This window comes from Mixophyes fleayi, chromosome 6 (genome assembly GCF_038048845.1).
Source record: "Mixophyes fleayi isolate aMixFle1 chromosome 6, aMixFle1.hap1, whole genome shotgun sequence".
NCBI lineage: Eukaryota > Metazoa > Chordata > Amphibia > Anura > Limnodynastidae > Mixophyes > Mixophyes fleayi.
In genome coordinates this window covers 179458409-179481900 of record NC_134407.1, presented here as the reverse complement: position 1 = coordinate 179481900, position 23492 = coordinate 179458409, and the positions used below count along the sequence as shown (strand labels likewise).

Below are 23492 nucleotides of genomic sequence, written 5' to 3'. Positions count from 1 at the left end.
CCTATTTTATTTATTTTCCATAAATGGCGGAGCGCTTTAACCAGGGAGCCAAGCTAAGACATCACTCACCGCCCCCCCAGATACATTATGCTATGGAACTTTTAAAAAGTAAATAAAAAATGATGCCATTGAGAGACTGTGTAAAGATTAGGGCTAATAAATTACAGTGCCGTGAAGACAGATAGTCTATTATAGTTACTGGATAACATAAGATACAATGGCAGAGGAATCCAGAAATACAGTATGGATGTATGCTGACATATAGCTAGATCCATGTAGTATAAATCATTTTAATCCCGCCACTCAGAGTATGAACATGTTCTAAAGCCCAGTACGTCATTTAGTCAACTGAGGAGTGGCTGCTAAAAGACTTAGATGGGCATTACACAATGCACAACTTGCAAATGTATTATCCTAGCAAATAAATCCCATTTGTTGCTGTGCGTGTGAGCCATGTTATCTTTGGAAGGCAAAAGAGAGTTAATGGGAAGAGTTATAAAATGAATGTATACTGTAATTGCTTGAACATGCTGTTATGTATATAGTTTTCATAAAGGAAATTGCATTGTCTTGGAGACTGCGGTCTAATTCTGCATTAAATCATTTATAATTGTTATTAAATATAAAATCTGCTACTCATCCTAAACATTACTTAGCTGTTAATTGTTCAGCTAAAGTTTGATAACAATAACGACTACTTCAGCTAATTTTATTTCAATTGATTGCCAGTTCAGCCGGCTGAAAGTTCTAATGAAGGTGTTTTTATACTTTTAACTAAGGTGTGTAATGTACGTTTAAATGGAATGAAGCTCATCCAACTTTAAATCATATCTTGCAACATAGTAACGTTTCACCTGACACATAACACTTGACACCTATATAATTATTGGAGACAGGCAGGCTGCTGTGCTACACAAATTCCAATGTCGTTAAACTGTAGCATAAAACAGAGACATTTCTTGGTGCCCACAGCAGCAGATAACAGCTGTGCGCTTGTGAACAGCTACTGTGCAAGGAAATACACACTCATCATATCTGAGTCACGCCACGTTAATCACAAAGCTTTGGGAATGATTAAGACGTAAGTGGTAAACATTGGTTAACATATATTATTGTGCAACTCTATAAGTTAATTACAACTCTTGGAGACAAACAATGATCGCTCTCCTAGGAACTAGGGGAAAGGGTAGGTGTGTGTGGTGGATGTTAGTTTGTCTTAGGCTGAAAGACTTTATAGCCAAAAAATGATGTGACCAATTTTAATCATAAAGTCATCAATAATATGCATACAGTTGTCCTGGCCAGAACATAATTAAAACATACATGTATTCTCTCATACATGAAGAAAGAAAAGAAAAGACACGCTGTGGGGTAAATGTATCAAGCTGAGAGTTTTCCGGCGGGTTTGAAAAAACAATCATATTCTAGCTGGCATTTATATAGTGCATTCTACAAAATGAAAGCTAGAATCTGATTGGTTGCTATAGGCAACATCTCCACTTTTCAAACCTGCCAGAAAACTCTCAGCTTGATACATTTACCCCTGTGTGTCAGGATCAGTTTGAGTAGGTTAGTTCATATTCACCATTGAGGGTAGCGAATGTACAGTCTAGAGGATATACAGTGCCTCTAACAATGCAAAAGGTTGTTTTGAATTTTGTAGAATGAAAGCCAAAATGCTGATCAGAAATAATTCTGTTAATCCTTGTGAATATGTACAGTCAATGTCCATGATCTCTGATTTTATTTACCATTGACACTTGGTATATATAAGGTTCTTCTCCAATAAGATAATTGAGGTGATAATGAAATTCCCAGTTTTTGTTCAAAAAAGTTATAATGTATAATTAGGGTAATAACAAATTTCCCAACTCACATTGGTAGTTCAGTCATCAGAGTGCTTTAGCGCTCCCATCTTGTGTAAAATAGTCCAGATGATCCTTACCTCCTCTACGAGTGTATGGAGGGCGGTGTTAAGAACAGCCTTGGTGTCTGTGTATATCGGAAGGCTCGCGCATGCACAGTTGAGATATAGTTTGTTTAAGTGCTGAGTGGGCAAGTGGCGCTCCGTACAGAGGTATTGTGGAATTACTTCCACATGCCTTTGGAGGGGATATTTAGATGTAAAAGTGTTGTGTTTTGGTGATAGGTAGTGGAATGATGTTGGTATTCAAATGCGTTTCACCCACAGGCAAGCAGGCTTCCTCATTTTTCCCTGAGGAGGGCTGCTTTCCTGCGGGTGAAACGGGTTGGGTTACAGCCGCAAAGACGCAATGTTAGATTTAGTACTTACAAATGGTGACAGAATATCTGATATTAATGTGGGTGAAAACCTAGGATCTAGTGATCATGAAGCAGTGTGGTTTAGACAGTGACTAACTAATACCACACAAAAACAAAGATGATAGATTTTAAGAAGGCTGACTTTGTAGAGATGGGAAAATGTGTAAGTGACTGTTTGGCAGAGTGGAGGAACTTGAAAGGAGTGCAGAAGAGGGGGGGGGATTAAAAAGTGCAATACTAAGAGCAACAAACCTTTGTATCAAAAGGGTTAAGAAAAGCACAAGGAAAAAGAAGCCAGAGTAGGTTGCAAAATAAGTAGCAAGTATGTTAAAAAGGTGATTATCAGGAACTATAAGCAGACTCAGAATAATGAAGACAAAGAGATGTATCTGGTTAGACAGAAGGAGGCTATGAAGATAATCAGAAGTGCAATGGCACAAGCTGAAGAGAAAATGGCCCAGTCAGTCAGTAATGTGAAAAGAGAAAAACATTAGGAGAAATAATAAGACTGAAGACAGAGAGTGTGAGTCTTGTTGAGTGAGACAAGGAAATAACAGATCATCTTAATAATTATTTTTGCTCAGTATTCACTACAGAAAGAGAAGGGAAGGGACCATAGTTAAGTTGCAAGTATAATCATAAAAATGAGGTAAATACAAATACATTTACAAAGGAAAAGGTCCTAAAAGAGATCTCAAAACTGAAAGTGGATAAAGTAATGGGGCCAGATGGGATACATCCAAGGATACTAAAAGAGCTGAAAGAAGTGCTGGTTAACACCATTAATATAATTATTCAAACAGTCACTACCTACAGGAGTAATTCCAGAGGACTGGAAAAGAGAGAATGTAATCCCACGGCACAAAAGAGGAAGCAAAGAAGAGATGAGCAACTACAGACCAGTGAGCCTTACATCAGTAGTAGGGAAACTCATGGAAACACTTTTAAAATAAAGAGTTGTAGAATATCTCAAATCCAGTAACTTACAGGATCCTAAACAGCATGGATTTACTGGGGGGAGATTGTGTCAAACAAATCTTATTGACTGGGTTACTAAAGTAATAGATGAAGGGGGGGCCCTAGATGTAGCTTATCTAAATTTTAGTAAGGCTTCAGACACTGTCCAACATTGCAGACTTTAAATAAACTTGAAAGCTTGGGATTGAATTCTAAGATGCTTGAATGGATAAGATCTTGGTTGCAGGATAGAAAACAGAGAGTTATAGTAAATGGAGTACATTCACAGGAGGGAAAGGTTACCAGTGGTGTACCCCAGGGATCTGTACTTGGACTTTTTAATATCTTCATTGGTGACATTGCAAATTATATTAAAGGGAAAGTATGTATTTTTGCAGATGACACAAAGATATGCAACAGGGCAGACACAACAGGAGCGGTATAACAAATAATTGATGATATAGGTAGACTAGAGGAATGGTCAAGAGCATTGCAAATACAGTTTAATGTAAAAAATCATGCTCTTGGGTATCACAACCCAAAGGCTAAATATAGTATTAACAGCACTTTAATGGACACTACTGAGGAGGAAAGTTATCTAGGAGTCACTATTTCAGGTGACTTAAAGGCAGTTAAGCAATGTAACATAGCAATGAGGAAGGCAAGTCAGATGCTAGGTTGCATAGGGAGAGGAATCAGTAGCAGAAAGAAAGAATTAATAATGCCACTGTATACAGGGCCTGATCAGCCAATAGGGGCGCTGGAGCCAGGGGGCGCAACGTCACTGAGATGTTTTTGTTTTTTTTCCCTAAATGTGGCAAGCGGAGTCATCGGGACCACCACTGGTCTAAAGGAGCGGTCCCGACTGTCACTATCACATGACAGGCAGTCTGGCAGCGATCGCTGCTAGCTGCCTGTCAGTGTGGCCGCGGGCTCTTCTTACTCTGGTCACGTGAGATCAGGACTTCCACATCTCACGTGACCACCAGAGTAAGAAGCGCCCGCAGCCACACTGACAGGCAGCTAGCAGCGATCGCTGCCAGACTGCCTGTCATACACAGCGCTGAAGAGAGGACTCCACAGCAGGTAAGTCCGTTCTAATGTCTCTGGGGGAGGGGCGGCAGATGGGCAGGTGAAGTGGCTAAACGGGGCAGGTGAGGTGGCCGAAGGGGGCAGGTGAGGTGGCTGGAGGGGGGGTGGGGGCGCTACGGCTGAAATAGTCTAGGGCAGCCGGAACCCTTAATCGGGCCCTGACTGTATAGGTCATTGGTACAGCCTCATCTAGAATACTGTGTTCAGTTCTGGAGGCCATATCTCCAGAAGGATATAAATACATTAGAGATTGTACAATGAAGGGCAACTGAAATGGTGCATGGCCAACAGCACAAAACTTACCAGGAAAGACTAAAAGATCTTAATATGTATAGTTTGGAGCAGAAAAGAAAACTGGGGCACATGATAGAGACTTTCAAATATATCAAGGGTTTTAACAAGATACAGGAGGGAAACATTCTTCAAAGGAAGAAAATTATTAGAACCCATGGACACGCACTGACACTGGAGAAAAGTAGGTTCAGAGGAAATTTGAGGAAAAATTACTTCACAGAAAGGGTAGTGGATAAGTGGAATAGCCTCCCATCAGAGGTGGTAGAGGCTAATACAGTAGAGCAATTGAAATATGCTTGGGATAGACATAATGACATCCATACAGAGAAATATGTATCAAATAGGGTTGGAGGTAGGTTAAAAAAATGGGCAGACTACATGGGCCAAGTGGTTCTTATCTGACATCCAATTCTATGTTTCTAGGTTTAAAGGCCGACAGGAGCTTACTTGTGGACACATGGGTAGATGGAAGTGTGGATAAATGTGTCTCTAGGTTACCTCCATAAAATAATAGTAAGAAAGGTGACATTAGGTAGGCTAGCAGGATTCAGGCCTAGTTAGGCTGGGTATACACTACAGAAAATTTCTCTTGATGCCATATCAGTAACTATTCTACCAATGATTGAAAAAAAAAAGTCCCGATCAGCATGTTAATTCATGTGTACACATGTACATGTTTTAAAAGATTTACCCTCAGGTCTGAGCTCTTCATCTGTCATAATCGTCTGCTGAAAAGATCATGACTCTATAAACTCTATGGAGATCCTGATCGTGAGTGCATACAAAATGCAGAATTGGAAGGACATCATTCCATCTTTGAAATAGATATTTTCCACTGGTTTAAAAATAAATGAAATGATACGATGAGCTTTGGAACGATAACCATTCATCGTTTCAGAGTACACACTAATGCCATATCGATCCGAACAGTCGTTTATCGTGTGATTGGTACGATAATCGGCTGAACAGCTTGTAGTGTGTACCCAGCCTTATCCAGACAACACCCAGGGGTATATTTACTAAACGGCGGGTTTGAAAAAGTGGAGATGTTGCCTATAGCAGCCAATCATATTCTAGCTGTCATTTATTTAGTGCATTCTACAAAATGAAAGCTAGAATCTGATTGGTTGCTATAGGCAACATCTCCACTTTTTCAAAACCGCAGTTTAGTAAATCTAGCCCCCAGTCACAGAAGCTTTCTGAAAAAGGAGCCACATGTCTAATGACTACTGGCTGCAGGAGAACAGTCCCCCTCCCATTGCAGAATAGCTCTGCTGGAGGTATATTATGCATTTATCTAACAACTACATTACAAGCCTATAATGGCCAGGTTAACAAATTTTATACTAATTTGTCTTTATTTAACCTCCTGACTGTTCTATCCTTTCCAAAAATGTGTAAAACAAAGGATAAATAAAGTTTTATACAGTGTAAATGATGGGAATGCTAAGGGCTTTCTATCTACCATTTGTAAAGTACATCCCAAGTGTCTCCAGAATTATCTATAATGCGCCATATTTTATCAGAAACCTTCAACAAGAGTAATTTATGAAGCACAATTCCAGCATCTTATTTGCACTGTTAGGTCTGTACTATATGTAGCTGAAGATTTAATTTATTACAGTTCCGATAAGAGGGGGCTTCATGTATAAAGCTTGTGATCAATCTCTCCCTAGTTAGACACAGAACCCAAGCATAATAAACTTTGTCCAGCTCACTGTATTATGAAGCTAGTCTACCAGCTGCTAGCAGGCAGTGCTCGCTATGCATACCATATTTCTTTCCAGGGAAACATGCCTAAGGCAGTAAGTTAATGCTGTTTTCTAATTATTTTACCTTGCATGAGTTTTTCTCAGTATCACTTACTTTCCATTCTCTGGTAACAGGACATTCAGTTTCACCTTCAGTTCCTGTACTGTAGCAAGCAAAGGTCACTGTTGGCTCTAGATCAAGGGTGCATGTGGTACAGTCACCCCCAGGACTATCTCCAATATATTCATGGAGTACAACAGGGTTTTATAATAAATCCAAAATAAGAGTTCACAGTGTTAGTAAACAACAAACTATGTACAAAGCAAGCCAGACAGGATGCTAAGTATTAGTAAATATTTATAGATACAATGAATGCGAGGTAAACATTTATAGACACAGGGTACTTGGGGTAAATTAGGGGTACTATGTGAAATCCTGTATCATGTTTTCCACCAGAGTGTAAGTGTTTTGTGATATGATCTAACATTTATATAAGTGTATGTATAGGTGTACGTGTCGCAGAACTGTCCCTTTCTTATTTTGTTGTTACTATGGTGTTGATTTTCCATTATAATACTATAATTTTGTTTGGATCCTGTATGCATGACCTAGGGCAGCAGTTATAATAGGTCAAGGGCTAGACAGGGTTATGGGCAATACTAGTGAACCCTTTTACCTAGCCACAAGCACAAATACTTAGCACAACCCCAGCCACACTGCACTTTCCTGGTCCCATTGCCAATACACACCTGCAGCCCCATCCTCAGTTAAGTGAACCAATATCCATGGGCAGCGCGGTGGCTTAGTGGTTAGCACTTCTGCCTCACAGCACTGGGGTCATGAGTTCGATTCCAAACCATGGCCTTATCTGTGTGGAGTTTGTATGCTCTCCACATGTTTGTGTGGGTTTCCTCCCAGTGCTCCGGTTTACTCCCACAAGCCAAAAACATACTAGTAGGTTATTTGGCTCCTAACAAAATTGACCCTAGTCTGTCTGTGTGTGTATTAGGGAATTTAGACTGTAAGCTCTATTGTGGCAGGGACTGATGTGAGTGAGTGTACAACACTGCAGAATTAGTGGTGCTATATAAATAGCTGATGATGATGATATATGCTCATGATAGGGGGTGGGAGCAGTAAACAGTGGCTGGTGGTGACTGCTTGACTTCCCACAGAACCTACATGTCTGTGCTGATTCTTAGGTGTGTTCGAGGACATTCACTGCTGTCAACGCTTCTCTGCTTTGTGCATTGAAGCCGAATTTTTCTTAGAATAACAGATTTATCCTGAAACGTCAATGATCATTGACTTGCCAGGCATAAATCCATATTTTTTTTACAACACCATGGCATGTACTGGCCTTTGGTGGTGAAGGCCTCACCCTCATACCAGCACGTCAAGTCTCCAGAATACTTGTAAGCTTCAGATATGGTGTGAACATATTTAAAAAGATAGGAGCATTCCTCTGAAGTCCTTTTTGCAAATTATGCTAGCCAACAAAGCAAAAGCCTGAAACAAACTGCCAAAAGGTTTTTGGGACTGGAATATTACCCCATTCCTCTCCTTGCGTATTGCTTTTCCTGTGTAAGCCAACAACATAGTCCTTAAACAGAGGCAACAAAATTACAATTTTAACATATTCTCCCCCTCAGGATTTTTCCTTTTATTCAAAATGCCAGGTGATAATGTCAAGGTGTGTCCACATACAGGTATGCTATACTTGTCATGTTGACACCTGTGCCCAAGCCTCCCAGCAAGAAGTCAAATGACTCCATGACACTGGCAAGCTCGGGGGAAGAACTGATAATGAAGCAGTGGGCTATGGTAACTGTGATATCCTTGATAATGACAGCGGAGAACACATTCCCAATACTGAAGCTTGAGTGTCCACCACCATACGCGCTATCCCACCCAGAAACTAGGCACCCATCCATGGCATTGTGTGACCAAGATCATTGTGATTGACTAGCAGCAGAACTAGACTGAAAATCCAAAAACCCAATATGAGGTATGCAGTAAATTAGGTGACGGTGTAGTCGTGGTTCTGGCTCCCTAAGATCTGGAATAGGGGGACAAATTCTCCCTGCGACTATGTTGTGGGGCACCTACTACCCTGACAAAGTTTGAAAGAGGGAGGGGGTATACAATGCCAAAAAGGGCAGCATATGATTAGGGGGTTTACAATCCTTTAAAATATCATATATGGTTTTGTCCAGTTGAGTATTTGTAAACTAAAAAGAGAAATATCTTAATTATTGTCTAAATTCTTTACATATTTCTTTCTAAGCTACAAGAATTCCTGTTGCATCTGACTCCTCTCTAACATTTACATTGAATGCTATTGGCATAGGAGGGGAGGCCAGCAAAACAGAAAATTAGGTTATTATTTAAAAAGCATTTCTCAAACCAAAGGCCAGCATTAAACATAGGTGCCGAGTCCAGGCGAAATATGATTTCTGTATCTGTGAAACAGTGGAAGCTCTCACCATTCTAAAGAGGGATTCTAGGGGCAAGAGCATGACATAAAATAGTGATTTTGAGTTAAAGATCACACTAAACCAAATTACAATAACGAATTGAAGCAGCTAACGCTTCTCTTATGTATTGTGTCCATGCAGTATAATGTGATAAGCCATTTATCTGAACTATGCGATAACTGTGCAGATGAATAACATTCCCTATAACAGAGTATAGGTCTGCTGAGATGGATAAACCCCTCTGTTATGCTGTATAGTCACACTGTAGACTAGCATTCCAGTCTATTCAGTGGGTAGGATTTAGCTGTCTGGATTATGTATCCCAGACTGTACAGAGTTGCCCTCTCCTGCCTCTTTTGAAAGTACTTTCAGATAACTTTATTCCCTTAGTTTGGACTTTTAAAAGCAGCTTCTAATAAAATTTGCAGGTTTGAAGAAAACTATGATTGTTTTATATACTTGATTCACCTTGTCTCACATACCACCCCTGGGGCACCTTCTGTTCTGCAGCCCCACCTCATTGCTAGCGATACAAACATTCTTTTTTTTGTTTGACAGAATAACATGAGTGGAAAGTAGCTCCTTACTGTTTAGGAAATGGCACCTGCACAGTCAGGTATATAGGAATTTTTTGTCTGGGGTTATAAAGACATTTCAGATGTTAAATGCTTTGTGCTTATCTATAGCTATAGCGACCCATGCGATGCTATGGGACCCACCAGTATAGTAAAGTCAGAGAACAGGGAAACATATTTAGGATAGGCAGTTCTGGGTCCTGGGTGGGGATAGTCCTTGGGGTCCTGCATACCTGTCGTTAGGCCCTTTCTGAGGTTGATAGATGTCCGGGGAAACCCAAATTAAGAGCCCCCCATTTAAAACATTAAAATGCATTTAAAATTTTCTTTATTGCTTAACTTTAACATTTACAAATAGAATACTGTATACATATATTGATGTACTGGATTATTAGAGAATTCAAATCATAAATGCTTGTCTAGATTTTTTTTCTGCAAATGCAGCAGTCAATTTGAAAAATCCAACTTTCATTCCAATATTGAGCATGGCCAATCCATTCAATTCCCCTTGCCCCATATAGTTGAGCGATAATCGATTTTTATGTTCTTCAGAACGTTTGTTCACCAAAACCAACAGTTCAGCCTGTGTAGACCCATGCCCATGCTAAGGAGTCACCCTCCATCCCTCTCCTCTCCTCACCTGAAGTTCTGACAGCCCGGGAATCAGAAGGACACTTAAGAGAATGAGCCGGGCAAATGGGCATTACGGTGGCGGCCAGTTCCGCCACCATGGCAGCCTGCGCTCTGTGCTAGGGCATCAGCCACACCGACCCGTTAGAGCCCTATTACTTGAATTATGTTACTTACCTTAAAAGCATTCAGTTGTTCATGTAAAAAAGTGATATTTTAAAATGTATTAATAAAACAAAACCTGTTGAATTTATGCAAGCGTGAGCATTGTAATAATAAAAAATGGATGAAATAAAATCACCTAACATGGCGATTCTGCAATTCCAAGCGTAAACATCAAACAGTCCAGTTTCCTAATTATAAGCAAACTATTCCCTTGCGAAGTTGCGAGTCACTCAACCCGGGAAATCTCAAGGACAAGTAAGGTTCTCATGTGTCTGTGTAGATAGATGCATCATGCACAGAGAGAGCAATAAGTGCATGCACCACTGCACGTTCTGCCATTTCAACCAATTAATATGTTTAGACGCTAGGTTTGAAGTTTTATTAATTGGAAATTGGCAAATTAGCAAAATGGATAACTATAAAAAAAAAAATTCCGGACACAAAAATAATAAGCCAGAAAATGTAGAAGCCCCTGCCAGTCAGAAATTTCCTAGGGAAATTTCTCCTCTAGCTCCATCCCCTCTGGTAGGGCCTGCCTGTCTTGGGTGTTTTGAGGGGAGGAGTTATCTACCTTTAAACACTGCAGTCTGACAAGTATGATAGCTACAGGAACTTAATTATTCAGGCAAAATCTCATATGTTTCATAAGCATACTTCCAGGGCCATCTTTTCCATTGGGCACGATGGGCAGCTGCCCAGGGGCCCCACAGGCAAGGGGGCCCCATAGGCACGACTCTTAATGAGAATAAATAATCCTGCAAAAGAAAAAAATCTGCAAAAAAAACCTTCAAGGGTCACTGAGCAAGTACATCTATCTATCTCTATCTCTATATATCTATATCTATATCTATATCTATATCTATATCTGTATTTGTATATATCTATATATCTATATCTATATCTAGGGGCCCTGGTGCACTGCTTTGCCCAGGGGCCCATAATGTTGTTAAGATGGCCCTGCATACTTCCTGAATTGCGGCCTGCAAAAGAGGCAGAGCTTACCAGGAAAGTGAGCATGGACCATGTGAGAGCTTCTTTTGTGGAATGGAAATGGCTGTGTATCACTGTACCCAGAGAGGAACACCCTTAAAAATCATAGTTGCCTACTTATCCAGAATATCTGTGAGACTGCCAAATGAGGGGGAGCCTTTCCAGACTCCCAGGTGAGTAGTCAATTCTCCCAGAGAGCACTTACATGACGCAAGGTGGGTGGGCAGCATGATGCTTCATCAAACCCTGCCCTCCTCAGTAGGCACAGAGTGTCAGGGGGTGATGACGAGACTGTCTTAACATAATTGACATAACTGCCCACTTGATAACGACAAGATTGGCTATGCCCATTTCTTTTTCTACTATGCCTTCATATCTCCCGAATTAGGAAATGTATGCTTAAAAGGTGCCCTCTCCCCCTTATCTGATTTAATGAAGTCTTATTTTCACACTGCTCTGTAAAACAAGGCACACGGGTACATCTACTCCGTAATTAGTAAGGAACACTCTATCTCCACTGAACTTCTCCCATCAGCTGATGTAAATTTCTGCTCCTCTGTAAATGCCCTTATCTGGCTTTCCAAACCCTTTTATAGAATTTAGGCACACTTGTGCAAATCAAGGTGCACAGCACCACCAAAGAAGTTTTTTTTTTTTACTATATCTGACTACTTTAAGTTGTTTATATTCCTGACAGCATAGGTCAACACATTCTGTAAATTACGGCCTGAGAAGGTATGTAAGTGACCTTCACAATTGAGTTGCAGAGTTCACTGGTGTCCAAGAACACATAAATCTTAATGAGCTGACTGAAGTCATTTGGTTCTCAAAAGCAGTAAACCAGTTTTACTAGGTAATAGATATTGGTAATTTTAAATCCACTTTAATTGTAAAATTGAAGCACAATAAACACAATAACAACTTAGAGTTCTCTTTAAAGAATGACTTCATCATGGCACCATCCAGGCCCTGCCCAGGGTCAAGCTGGGCTGGGAGGCATCTGCCCCCCAGGTCAGTCCCATAGTGGGCTACCTTGGGGTGGGTCACTGGGCCATTTGCATTTTTTTCCTATAAAATGTTCCTAATAGGCAGCTTAGTCGAGTCTTCCCCCCCCCCTCCCTTCCCCCGGGGTAAAACTTGCCAGCCCTCCTCAGTTCCTGCCCCCGTTGTGGGATGACACAGCATTGCACAGAGGGGGACAGACCATCGTGTCTTTTGTACCTTCTTTCCGGAAAATCCCGAACATGAAGTATTTGGTAAATTGATAGGCTACATTCTCACAGATAGCTTAGTGTACAAAATCGCTTTCTCTGTTGTGTATATGTGATAGGTCCTATTTAAGTCTAGACATGCTGTAGACTATTGCAGAGTTAGAGAGTAAGGACCATTCAGCAATATGACAATTGGATAGTGGTCAGAGACTAAGGCAAAGGTAAAGGGAGACAGGAAGAATAGGGAAGGGATACAGAGAAAACTTACACACAACCATAACAACAGACATGGGTCAGTGTGGAACCTTAACTCAACTCTGATGTGAATGATTTTATAATAGGCTTTTGGAGTGCTCCCTCTCGTAGTCACATATACATTGCTCAACTTCCACAACAATAGCAGAATCATGTAGTAACGCATCATTCAAACACCAGGTGGAAGGTACTAAGATTGTTAGATTATCATGGGTCAGATAATAATAAGCAATTAGGCATGGGGCAGATAACATTTATGGTGCTGTTCATGGCAGCTGTAACTGTATACTGTTGGCATGGTAGTGGCAGAGTGGACTATGGGTATAAAAGCTCTATTTTATATCATGGACAAGGAACTGCAAGTGGATTTTTGCTCTCAGTTATGCTTGGATTTCAAGTGACTGAATGGCAACAAATAAAAATAGGCAATGTGCTATATTAGAAATACGCAACACAAACTACTCAATGTAAAGAGGGAAATTGTGCTATAAAATGAATTAATTCTAATTTACAGCAGTTTTCATCCAGTTGTCATTGCATTCAAAATGCCTGGAAAACGGGTAAAATGTAAATAGACAATAATTCAGGCTTTCCAGTAGGCCACGGATACTGCTCATTGGGCTGCTTACTTGTTCCTGCCACCCATACAAAATGTTTCCAACCTTTGCACTGTAAATTGCTGATGAGCTTGTACATTTTCGCAGATTTCGCTCAATGCTGTCTGGGCAGACTCAGGGGCACTACATTCCCCATAATGTCATAATTACTGAATTTAATTAATGTATTTTTTTGCAATTAAAATGCTCATTTTCAATTAATATTAACTTCTAAAGCTTAAGTAGTAAGAATAGCATCTAAAATGCAGCAAATGGATGTTATGGTGCAGTTGGACAACACTGAAAATAGGGACATATCCAGGGACAACTGACAGTTGTAACAAGTTAGATAAGTGTGCAGACAGACTGAAATCACATTAGCTTTGGAAATTCTGATTGGGTTCAGACAGATTATCTTCTTTATTTTTGCTCTCTTATAAAACTATGATGTGTAATTGTGACACAACTGACCTACATTTCAGTTCCTGGGCTGCCCGGCTTTACTGTATTAGCACAAATGTTCAGGGTCAGGAGAGATCCAGAAGGGTTTATTTTGTACTATTGTGTGTTCATTGCTTACGAGGTTAGGTAACTGTGCAGACAGAATAAAATCATTCCGCTAGGTTTGAGCTCAGACAATTTAACCCACTTTGTTTTCTCACACGTATATATAACAAGTGTTTCAGTTGTAGCTTTCACATTCTTTTCAAGCCAAGACAGTTACGTTAACATGATGTGGATTATGCTTCTGATTAGAAATAGCGTAAACTCATGATCAATCACCTACTCCATGTATATCCTTAATTCTGCAGTCCTTGTAAATTGTATAGGTGCCACATGACTCTGCCCACCTGTTATTCCAGGTGGGAAGAGGATTTGATTATTTTGAGCATAAGTGGCGCCCCCCTGCCCCAGTTTAGTAAACAAGTGCCGGTTGGTTGTTTTCACTGAGCTACTACCGATCCCAGGAGCCACACTGTAGGCTCGCCACTCAAAGTACTTTTACGTGTGGAACTATTATGTGGAGGTGCTTTCATATTAGTTTGAAAACAAATTGCGTTTTTGGTGTATAAAACATCTGAGCAAGCACATAAACCATAAGCTTCAGAACTAGTGGTTTGCGCGCTTGCTGAGAAGTAGAAAAGCGTATTATACTCTAAAAGCGCAGTTTGCGTTCTATTTAACATGAGCCCCTTAGTGTACGTCTTTTGTATTGTTTTCTCTTTGACTTTGTTTTTAGATGCTCTCCCAGGGGTTAATGTACAAGTGATCCAGATGTGGGACAGCTGCATAGGATAAACGTTGGGGACCCCATCCAGCCCGTGTACTGGCCCTTGAGAATGGGGGACTTGTATAAATCACCACCAAAGTGGAAACCCCTACTATTATATACACTCCATTTTAACCCCCAAAAAGGCAAAGCACTCCATGTATTCTGGCTTTTATAGACAGCTTGAAGTCATTCCTCACAGGAGCTATAATTCATAGGGTGCTGTTATATTTCATGTTTGGAAAAACATAGCTTGGTGTTTTTACAAGTGTATTATATAATGTATTAAATAATCAAAATAAGATTTTCTAATTTGCTGCTTAAAATTAAATATAGCAAAATGTTTCCATCTTTATACTATAAGGAATGATTGTTTGAATGCATTTTTTTATTGCATTGTGTAACCTTTGTGCAAGTGTATTGTTGTAGATGGTACATTGTTACTTGTATTTTATGCAGTATGCAGTGTACACTTAAGCCTCAATTCCATTATAATAGTGTCATTGATCTGGGTGTGAGTCTCATTCCTTGCTTTGTCTGGTTTACAGTGATTTTTTTTTTTACACTGTACCTCCTTATAACCTGAAGGTGGCGCTATTGCAGTTGCTGTTCCATAAACTGCAAAAACTTTCTATATGCCGCCTGCTTTCTTCAGCATTTCCCACTTATTTTTCAATTGCTGTTACTCTGGGTTGCAATAATTCATTGATGTAATAAAACATTTTCAATACAGATTATAAAATAAGTGGAAAAACAGAAGCAGACATTAATATATGAGTTCCAGGTGAAATAGTTTATGTTGAAAGACATGGCATCCATGAATGTTTAGTTCGCAAGTAAGAGGGTTATAGCCGTTGTCATAATGATTGGCAGGGAGACAAAGGAAAGGATCTGAGCATTAGGGCCAAAGAAAGTGGCAGGTGATTGATTGTGAGCCGTCGTTAACAAATCAAATTCACCTTCTTAAACCAGAATGCCCCACTAGATTGAAGTGTCTCCCAGCCAAACACTATGACATGCAGGTATTGCCTTAATGCTGGTTTTATGCCAAGGGGTTGTCCAACCCCTCTAAAAGTTATAATTAGTATTAAATATACTAGGAATTGAGAAAGTATCAATATAGCCTATGACTAAAATATTTTCATTTTATAAACTAATTTCCAAGAAAGTACAGTCCTTCGCATCCTGCTACCTGCCCCTCACTATGGCACTATGGAGCCATCCTTAGCATACGGTCATCAGGAAGGTGACACAGGAGACTGTTACATCAGACCTTGAATAAAACCATTTAGGATTATTTCTCTCTATATGTCACATTAACACATTAAAAAAGCACCTTTGCAACCCTGGAATGCACCATAACTACCCTACCAGACAGACCAATAAAATTAAGAAACTCCAACAAGTGGAACCTAAGGAATTTATTCAGCTCTGAAATTCATCAGAGTAGTGACTTTCCAGTGAGCCAGCAAAAGGTAAAACCATGCATTAAAGAGCTTCTTTTACTCTGCTTCCCATCACTCTGGGAGGAGATTAAGGAGGTCGTGAAGAAGTCTTTGCTGTTCACACAAAGATATTATGGGAATTGGGACTCATGTAGATGCACTGCAGCACAATGTTGATGACATCATCTGCACCTGTGCCCTACAGCAAGAAGTTCATGATTTACAGGTTTCCCAAACACAAAAGGTGGAATCCCTAGAAAACCTAAATCCTACTTGCAAAGATTGATTGCAAGCCTTCTTTCAGTATTACCAGAAGTGTAAGGCAACCTTGGTACACAGGGCCTTACAAGGCAAGTTAAGCCCCAGTGACTGCCCCCATGATATAGTTAGTGCTCAAGATGTATGACTTTATAGCTAAAATAAAGCTATACTATATAAATATATATCATACTTGCCTACTCTCCCGGGAGGCTTCCGAATTTCAGGGAGTCCTCCCGGACGCCCGGAGGAGTAGGCAAACCTCCCAGACCCTGTAAAAGGATGAAATTCACGGCATTGAATAGCAGGGCTTAATCGCATCATTAAGCACCGCCCCCCATGTAATCCCGTGAATTTTTGTATTTTATAGTAGGGGCAGAGCTATAGTGATGTAACAATATCATCATGCCCCCTCCTACCCTCTGTCACATGATCTGTACTCCGGTATCTCCCGGAGTACAGATTTAAAAAGTAGGCAACTATGATATATATAGGGTGACCACTAGAATACTCCAACCATCAACAAGATCAAATTATGACCCTACAAAGCAACAACATGCTCAGAGAATCCTTAAAGAGCTGGGTTCTCCCACCCCATTTTGCACTTTTGCAGACCCATTTGGCCTATTCCACATATAACTAGAGATGTTCACTGACCCCCGTGTTTTGATTTTAGTTTTGGTTTTGGATCCCAATTTTTTTCTAAATTCCCTATTTATTTATTTTTGCTAAAATCACATAATTTGGGTCTTTTTTTTATCCCTACATTATTATTAACCTCAATAACACTAATTTCAAGTCATTTGCAGTCAATTTTTGTCAAGTGACAAGAACATTGCTACCCCTCCTGTTCCTGTATGAGCAATGGCACTGAGCAATGTCACTGGAGACTGGAGAGTGACAAGAACACTGCTACCACTATTTCCTTGTGAGCAATGGCGCTGGATCTCCTGGGGAAGAAGGTACTTATGGAATCCAAAACCTGTGAGATATGACAACGTAACAATGCCGTTTTGCCTCGATTCTGATCTGAGGATGCGCGAAAGTAACGAGCCAGCTCAAGAGCCTACTCAGATCCCCTAAGTTCAGGTGGGCTCAGTTTTCAGAAAACCGAGCCTGAGCATCTCTACATATAACCATTGTTTATCCCCCTGCAGGCCTCAAGATGTATGTACGGATGAGTGAATGTCCTTGTTTTTCGCATTCTAGTTTTATTACTGTGTTGTTCGTTTTCTTCTTTTTTTTTTGTTCTGTGTCTATAATATTTCTTCCTTTCTCTTTTATTCTCTCTATTGTCCAAGTACTCAGTGAGTTTATTTTTCATTTGTCACCACATGCCATTATCATCTACCATCCTACCATATCTATTTCCAAAGTTCTATTGATGGACTACAAGCACCAGCATTCCTAAAACAACTACAGACACCATATTAAAAGTCTTCTAATTTAAATAAACATTTTCCCAATCATTTTGTACCAGAGGCATCAACACCACAGCAGGGGGTATATTTACTAAACTGCGGTTTTGAAAAAGTGGAGATGTTGCCTATAGCAACCAATCAGATTCTAGTTATCATTTATTTAGTACATTCTTCAAAATGACAGTTAGAATCTGATTGGTTGCTATAGGCAACATCTCCACTTTTTCAAACCCGCCGTTTAGTAAATATACCTCCCAGGTCTTAGCCATACTTTATTTTCCATTGTTGAAACATTTCTTCTTATATTTTCATCTAGTGTTATTATCGGTTTTGTCTTTTGTGAACAATATGGCTGCCAGATAAACAATATGGCTGCCACGAAAAGCTGCTAGGCTACATTTTGCTATGAAAACATTATTGTTTTTGCTTTAAACAGAGACACTGAGCACAAGAGATGTCCCTGAGATATCTGAGCCACACAATCTCAGAGGATAACAAATCTCAGAGGTCATCCTTGTTAATTGGTTCATACTAATGTCTTTCATGAAATGGAAGGACAGGGGACTTTTTGTTTTTATTATCTGATCTGAACTGGCCATGATTGACAATATACCCCCCCATGACCTCTACTGACTGATAACTTATAGTGTGGCTCCTTCAGTGTCTGTTCAAGATCCTGGAGCTGCCTTGCGGTTTTGTTTTGCTTATCACTCCCTAACAGAAATAAACTACAGATATTCCAGGAATTTGGAGGGGTTCCCTGGATGTTGGAGGAATCTAGAGAAACTTTGAGATGCTTTTACTGATTACACAGCACATTACTCACATGCATTTTGAGAGATGTTGCACTTTTTTTCCCACAAACTATATTGCACACACTAACTTATGGAAGAAATAGTACTACTTTTGCATCCCCACATTCTCAACTTCAGTATCAAGAAATTTAGACCACAGCTCTGATCAGGCCAGGACACACCTAAATCCATCCAATGCCCCACAATTGACACCCCACACTCATTTTGCCATAAAAATTGCGACAGTTTTATAAAAACATTACTGTAGATGGGTATGAATGTGGAGGTCAACAATAACTTACTAGACATGGGAACAGATACCACCCTGCTGGCATCCTCTAGACTGGGTAATCTTCCCTAGATATAAGGACCGCATTATATAATTTAACTGTTAGTCTAATTTTTTCAAATAAAATGACTTTGTTAATCTAACATTTTAAGGGGCCTATTGTTATGATTCCCCTGATCGTAATGATAATTATGATCAGGGGAGGGCTGGAAAATTATAGCCCAGTCCAGTGACCCAGCCCAAGGTAGCCTACTGTGGGACCAGAATGGGAGCAGATGTCCCCCTGCCCCCCAACCCAGCCTGCCCATGATTATCTCAGTGATAAAAAAAAACACTTATCCCCTACAATTATCAAAAACACACTGCAGGGCAGCTGAGCAGAACTGAGCAATACTGGACAGGAGGAATAAGAGGTAACATACCGCTCCAACAGCCCAGTTTCTCCAGTTACCTTTCTGTCTTGTGCATGCACACTGGGAATGGAATCCCAAATTTGTCACTGGCGGTTTAGTGTTCCAAACCACATCATTTACTATAAAGCTGGGTACACACTACACTGTTTTCGTCCAATAATCGTATCAAACAGCCGACATACGACCGCTCGTTCAAAAGTCGGGTCAGTGTGTGCAGTGACATGATGGTCGAAAGTCTGCCCAAATGGACGATTATCGCCTCATTTGGTTGGTCGTAACGTTTAATATTTTCGTTCCAATCTCATTTCCGCTGTGCAGTGTGCATAAACTTCCGACTGATCCACAACAGTGAGTATGAAATTACAGTCATTGCTCACGACAACATGGCTCTAAAAAGTCGCTAAACGGATGTCCGCTCTTCCCATTATCGTCCTAAACAAGGCTAGTGTGTATGCAGTCCATGGACCGAGTGATCGGAACATCGATCGCATGTAAAATTGCTCTGCATAAAAAGTTGGTCGAAATTTCTGTAGTGTGTACCCAGCTTTAGATGGTTTGAGGCTGTTAAATACCCAGCGATGTGCGGTGGTTTCAAAATAGCTAAACTACCAGAAAAAAAAATGCAGATTTTTTTTTTATAAATGCTTCTGATGTCTAGAACATAGCACATAGGAGGAGGCTCCACTTAAATATTAATTATGGGAGCAATCATTATTTATTGATTATGGGGACACAATTTAGAATTTATGGGGTCAAATTTTATTTTTTATAATTATATTATATAATGACATTAACGGGGCAATATTATTTGATTGCTATTAAGGGCAATAATTATTATGGTGAGGGCACCATTTTTACTGGACACATGTGGCACTACCAGTGCCATCATGCACTGGCACCCATGTGCATGCTGGTATCTGGTTTGTACATTTTATGGCTTGTATTTTATCATGTTAAAAACCGGGATGGAGATTTGTAATGTTTTCAGGCTGTTTTCTAGTAGTTTGACCTTTAATAAACCTGGCGGTTTTGAAATTGCTGGGGGAAAAAAATGAAGAAAAGCTGAGGTTTAAGCTAAAAATGTTTAAAACCTGACATCCTATTTGCTGTCAATGTTACGTAATAAAGCTTCATTAATAAAACATTATATTAAATTAGATGCAGATAAACACAAAAATAACTTAGGTTAATGTGTTATAAGGAGTAGCCCTTAAATGAACAAGTAAAGCAGGTTTTATTTTCAAACTTTTTATTTTTAATCTGTGTTATTAATAGATCATAAAACAGCTTGTATGTATAGGTGTGGACTGCTGTGCAAACACAGGGTCACCAATTCTGCACTCGGTAGAGAATTAACTTTACGTACTTATGGGTGTTCTACTGGTGTGTCGCCATTGTCAGGATTTCAATTGCAGGCTATTTTATGGGGGATTCATGTTTTGCTTTTTAAAGGTAGTTTTCAATATTCTCTAAAAAAATACACAAGGCTAATCTGGAATGAAATGGTGGTGTAAGGGGGGGGGGTTCTGGGCAATATGAAAATCCCCCTGCTTCTTTTAGCAATCTTTTGAAGGCGGAGGTAATAGGATTGGGTGACAGACTGGATTTAAGGAGTAAAACTGTGGTGGATACTGAGGAAATTGTTGCGTTGTTTGCAGAGGTTGAGGTTTGAGATGAGGTGGGGATTCTGGGAGGAGGAAAGACGATAAACCTTGTGTTGTGAGGTTTAGGTAGCATTAGGACAGTCAGGTGACAGTTGATAGTAGAAAGCGGGAGAGGTCAGGGGATGAGTGGTACTTGGGTCACGTCAGCGTAGAGGTGGTATTGGAGACCGAGTGAGTGAATTAGTTCAACAAGAGAAGAAGTGTGCAGTGAGAAAAGCAGAGGGCCAAGAACAGAACCTTGTTGGACCCCAACACACAGTTGAAAGAGGAGGATATGCCAGAGGTAGAACCAAGAACTGGGTCATGAATGTCATGAAGTGAGTGTTGGAGAAGACGTGATCAACGCAGAGTAGAATGAAGATACAATGTGACCATAGGCAAGATTCTGATCTGGGACCCACCCCTCCAATCCATCCTAAATCCTAAAATGCCAAACTGGCACAATATATGTTGCAACTACAGTGCTTCAATCCAACAGTGTCCTTCTGCACAGCTGGTTCTCAAAGCCCAAGTCCTCATATCCACTAAAAAGTCTTAAGTCTGGGGGCCCTCTCAGACTGAGTGAGGCCTTCAGTGTTATACTAAAACAATGTAAGCAGAGAGGACCCCAAGATATGCCAAGGCCCTTGGCACAACCAAGGTTAAAGCAGAGGAACGGTGAAGTAAGATGAGTATCAAGAAGTGACCATTAGACTTTGCTGTAAGTAGGTCATTTATCACTTTGTTGGGGGCAGTCTCAGTGCAATGTAGGGAGCAGAAGCCTGATTTCAGTTGAGAAGGGATTGATATGAGAGAAAGTAAGAGAGGAAGTTGTACACAAGTCGCTCATGTAGTTTGGAGGATGTTATGTTATCTCTGTGTTAAGGTATGTAATAAAGTGATTAAAAATGGTAGACTGCTATGTTTTCTGTGGCATAAAGAGGGTAAAGGTTGAGGTTCAAGAGGTCATGTAAAATTATACAACTGTAATTTCTCCTCTCACCCTCCTGAATCTTATGTGGACAGATTATTTAGGTGTTGACAATGAATTGAAGTGTCCAGCGTTAACAAAATGCAGATAAATCCTATTCTTCATGTCCTTTCTGGTTCAGCAACAGACCTGTATTTCCTGTTGGGACACATCGCTGTGGCTAATCCAAAGAGAAACTACTGTAACATGACGTAAGATAATGCAGATGAAACTAGGACATAGGCGTCAGCAGCTGTGACTACACCTGTGATATTCAAGTGCTTGTAGAAACAGTTATGTAACAAAGAAAGGACAATACGTACTCTTTGATAATCTCTGTATGTAAATGTGTTCGGTGCCTCTACACAGCAGTGCACTCTGAACAATGCTGCATTACAGGAAGGCGGAGTATTGTTCCTGGAATGTCAGGGAATTCTTTGGAAAGGCCCGCTGACTGTGTGACGTTTAAAATACTACTTTTTGTAAGATTCACTAATAGGTCATCATTTCAATAATAGTAAGGGTTCATTCACTATGGGTTTTTTAATCCCTTTTACAAACAGTGTTTTCAGGACAGTCAGGATAAACGTGTTTATTGCTCACCTATTTTACAGTAATAACTTGGGATTTTCGATCCCGTTGTTCCACATTTCTCCCTCTGTTCAGACTGTAATGCACAGTAACTGTGACGCACTGTAAGCACTATGTCTGTTTGCGTAGCGTATCTTCTGTGACATCGCTGGGCATTCTCAGAAAGTGCGTGTGCAGATGTGCCCATGCAGATTTGCAAATGCCACTTTCACCAGCCTGTGACTGGAAAGGCTGAACAGGGGAATTGTAACGTAGACCATATACAGTAAGGGTGTGTTCAGGTAATTGCGTAAAGATGCAAAGATTCTTATATACACCTGAAAAAGCCATATTATTTTTAGGTGGTTAGGGACAGGTGCAAATAGTGGATGACGATGATGACAGTCTCCAGCCCTAGTAAACCAGTTGTGATTGGCTGTTTGTGATTGCACAGCTGACGCTGATTGGTGCATCCTTCATTGTTCGGCATATATTATGTATTTGTGTATGTTGTTAAGCAAAACTTTTTTTTTACATGAGACAGATGTTTCTGCTGCTGTAAAGAGATTTTTTTAAGTTTTAGTGGATACATAATAGCAAATGTGTTTGTGGCACAAAAAATAAATGGTTAAAAGCATGGGCACAAGTGGGATATAAGTGTCCTTTAAGTGTGTCTGGTGTAAAGCTGGCGCATATGCTACTTATACGGCTCTTAAGATGGCTCAGCATATGGGCCTAAATAGGCTACTTTTGCATCCGACTTTTTAAAGCGTGAATCACGTTTTGCTGTCATCTCTGAATCAAACCTAGTGAGTCCACCACAAACTTCCTGACCAGTGGACTCTTCCTTGCTTTACAATATGGTTGAGGAAACAATTATGGATAAGGGAATCAATTGGAAATTAGCAGAGCTGCAGTGGATTTTCAGGCAAATTGAAATTTACAACAGTTTCGCAAAGAAGTCCATGCTTGCCAACTTCTTAAAACGCAAAATCAGGATAAGATTAAGCCACTCCCATGATCCAATTAAAGCATAGTTGCCTACTCTCCTGGATTTCCGGGAGAGCAGGGCAAACTCCTGGCTATTTCTTTAGTTGAGTGGGGGGGGTCGAGGCTTAGGAAGTGATTCGCGTGTCATCATG

At 40.2% G+C, this 23492-nt stretch overlaps 1 protein-coding gene across 1 annotated transcript in view; it reads left to right on the top strand.

Moving 5' to 3' along the window:
- IFI35 (interferon induced protein 35) overlaps positions 1-23492 on the top strand; it is a 721240-nt gene that overhangs the window by 104441 nt on the left and 593307 nt on the right. The window lies entirely within an intron of this gene.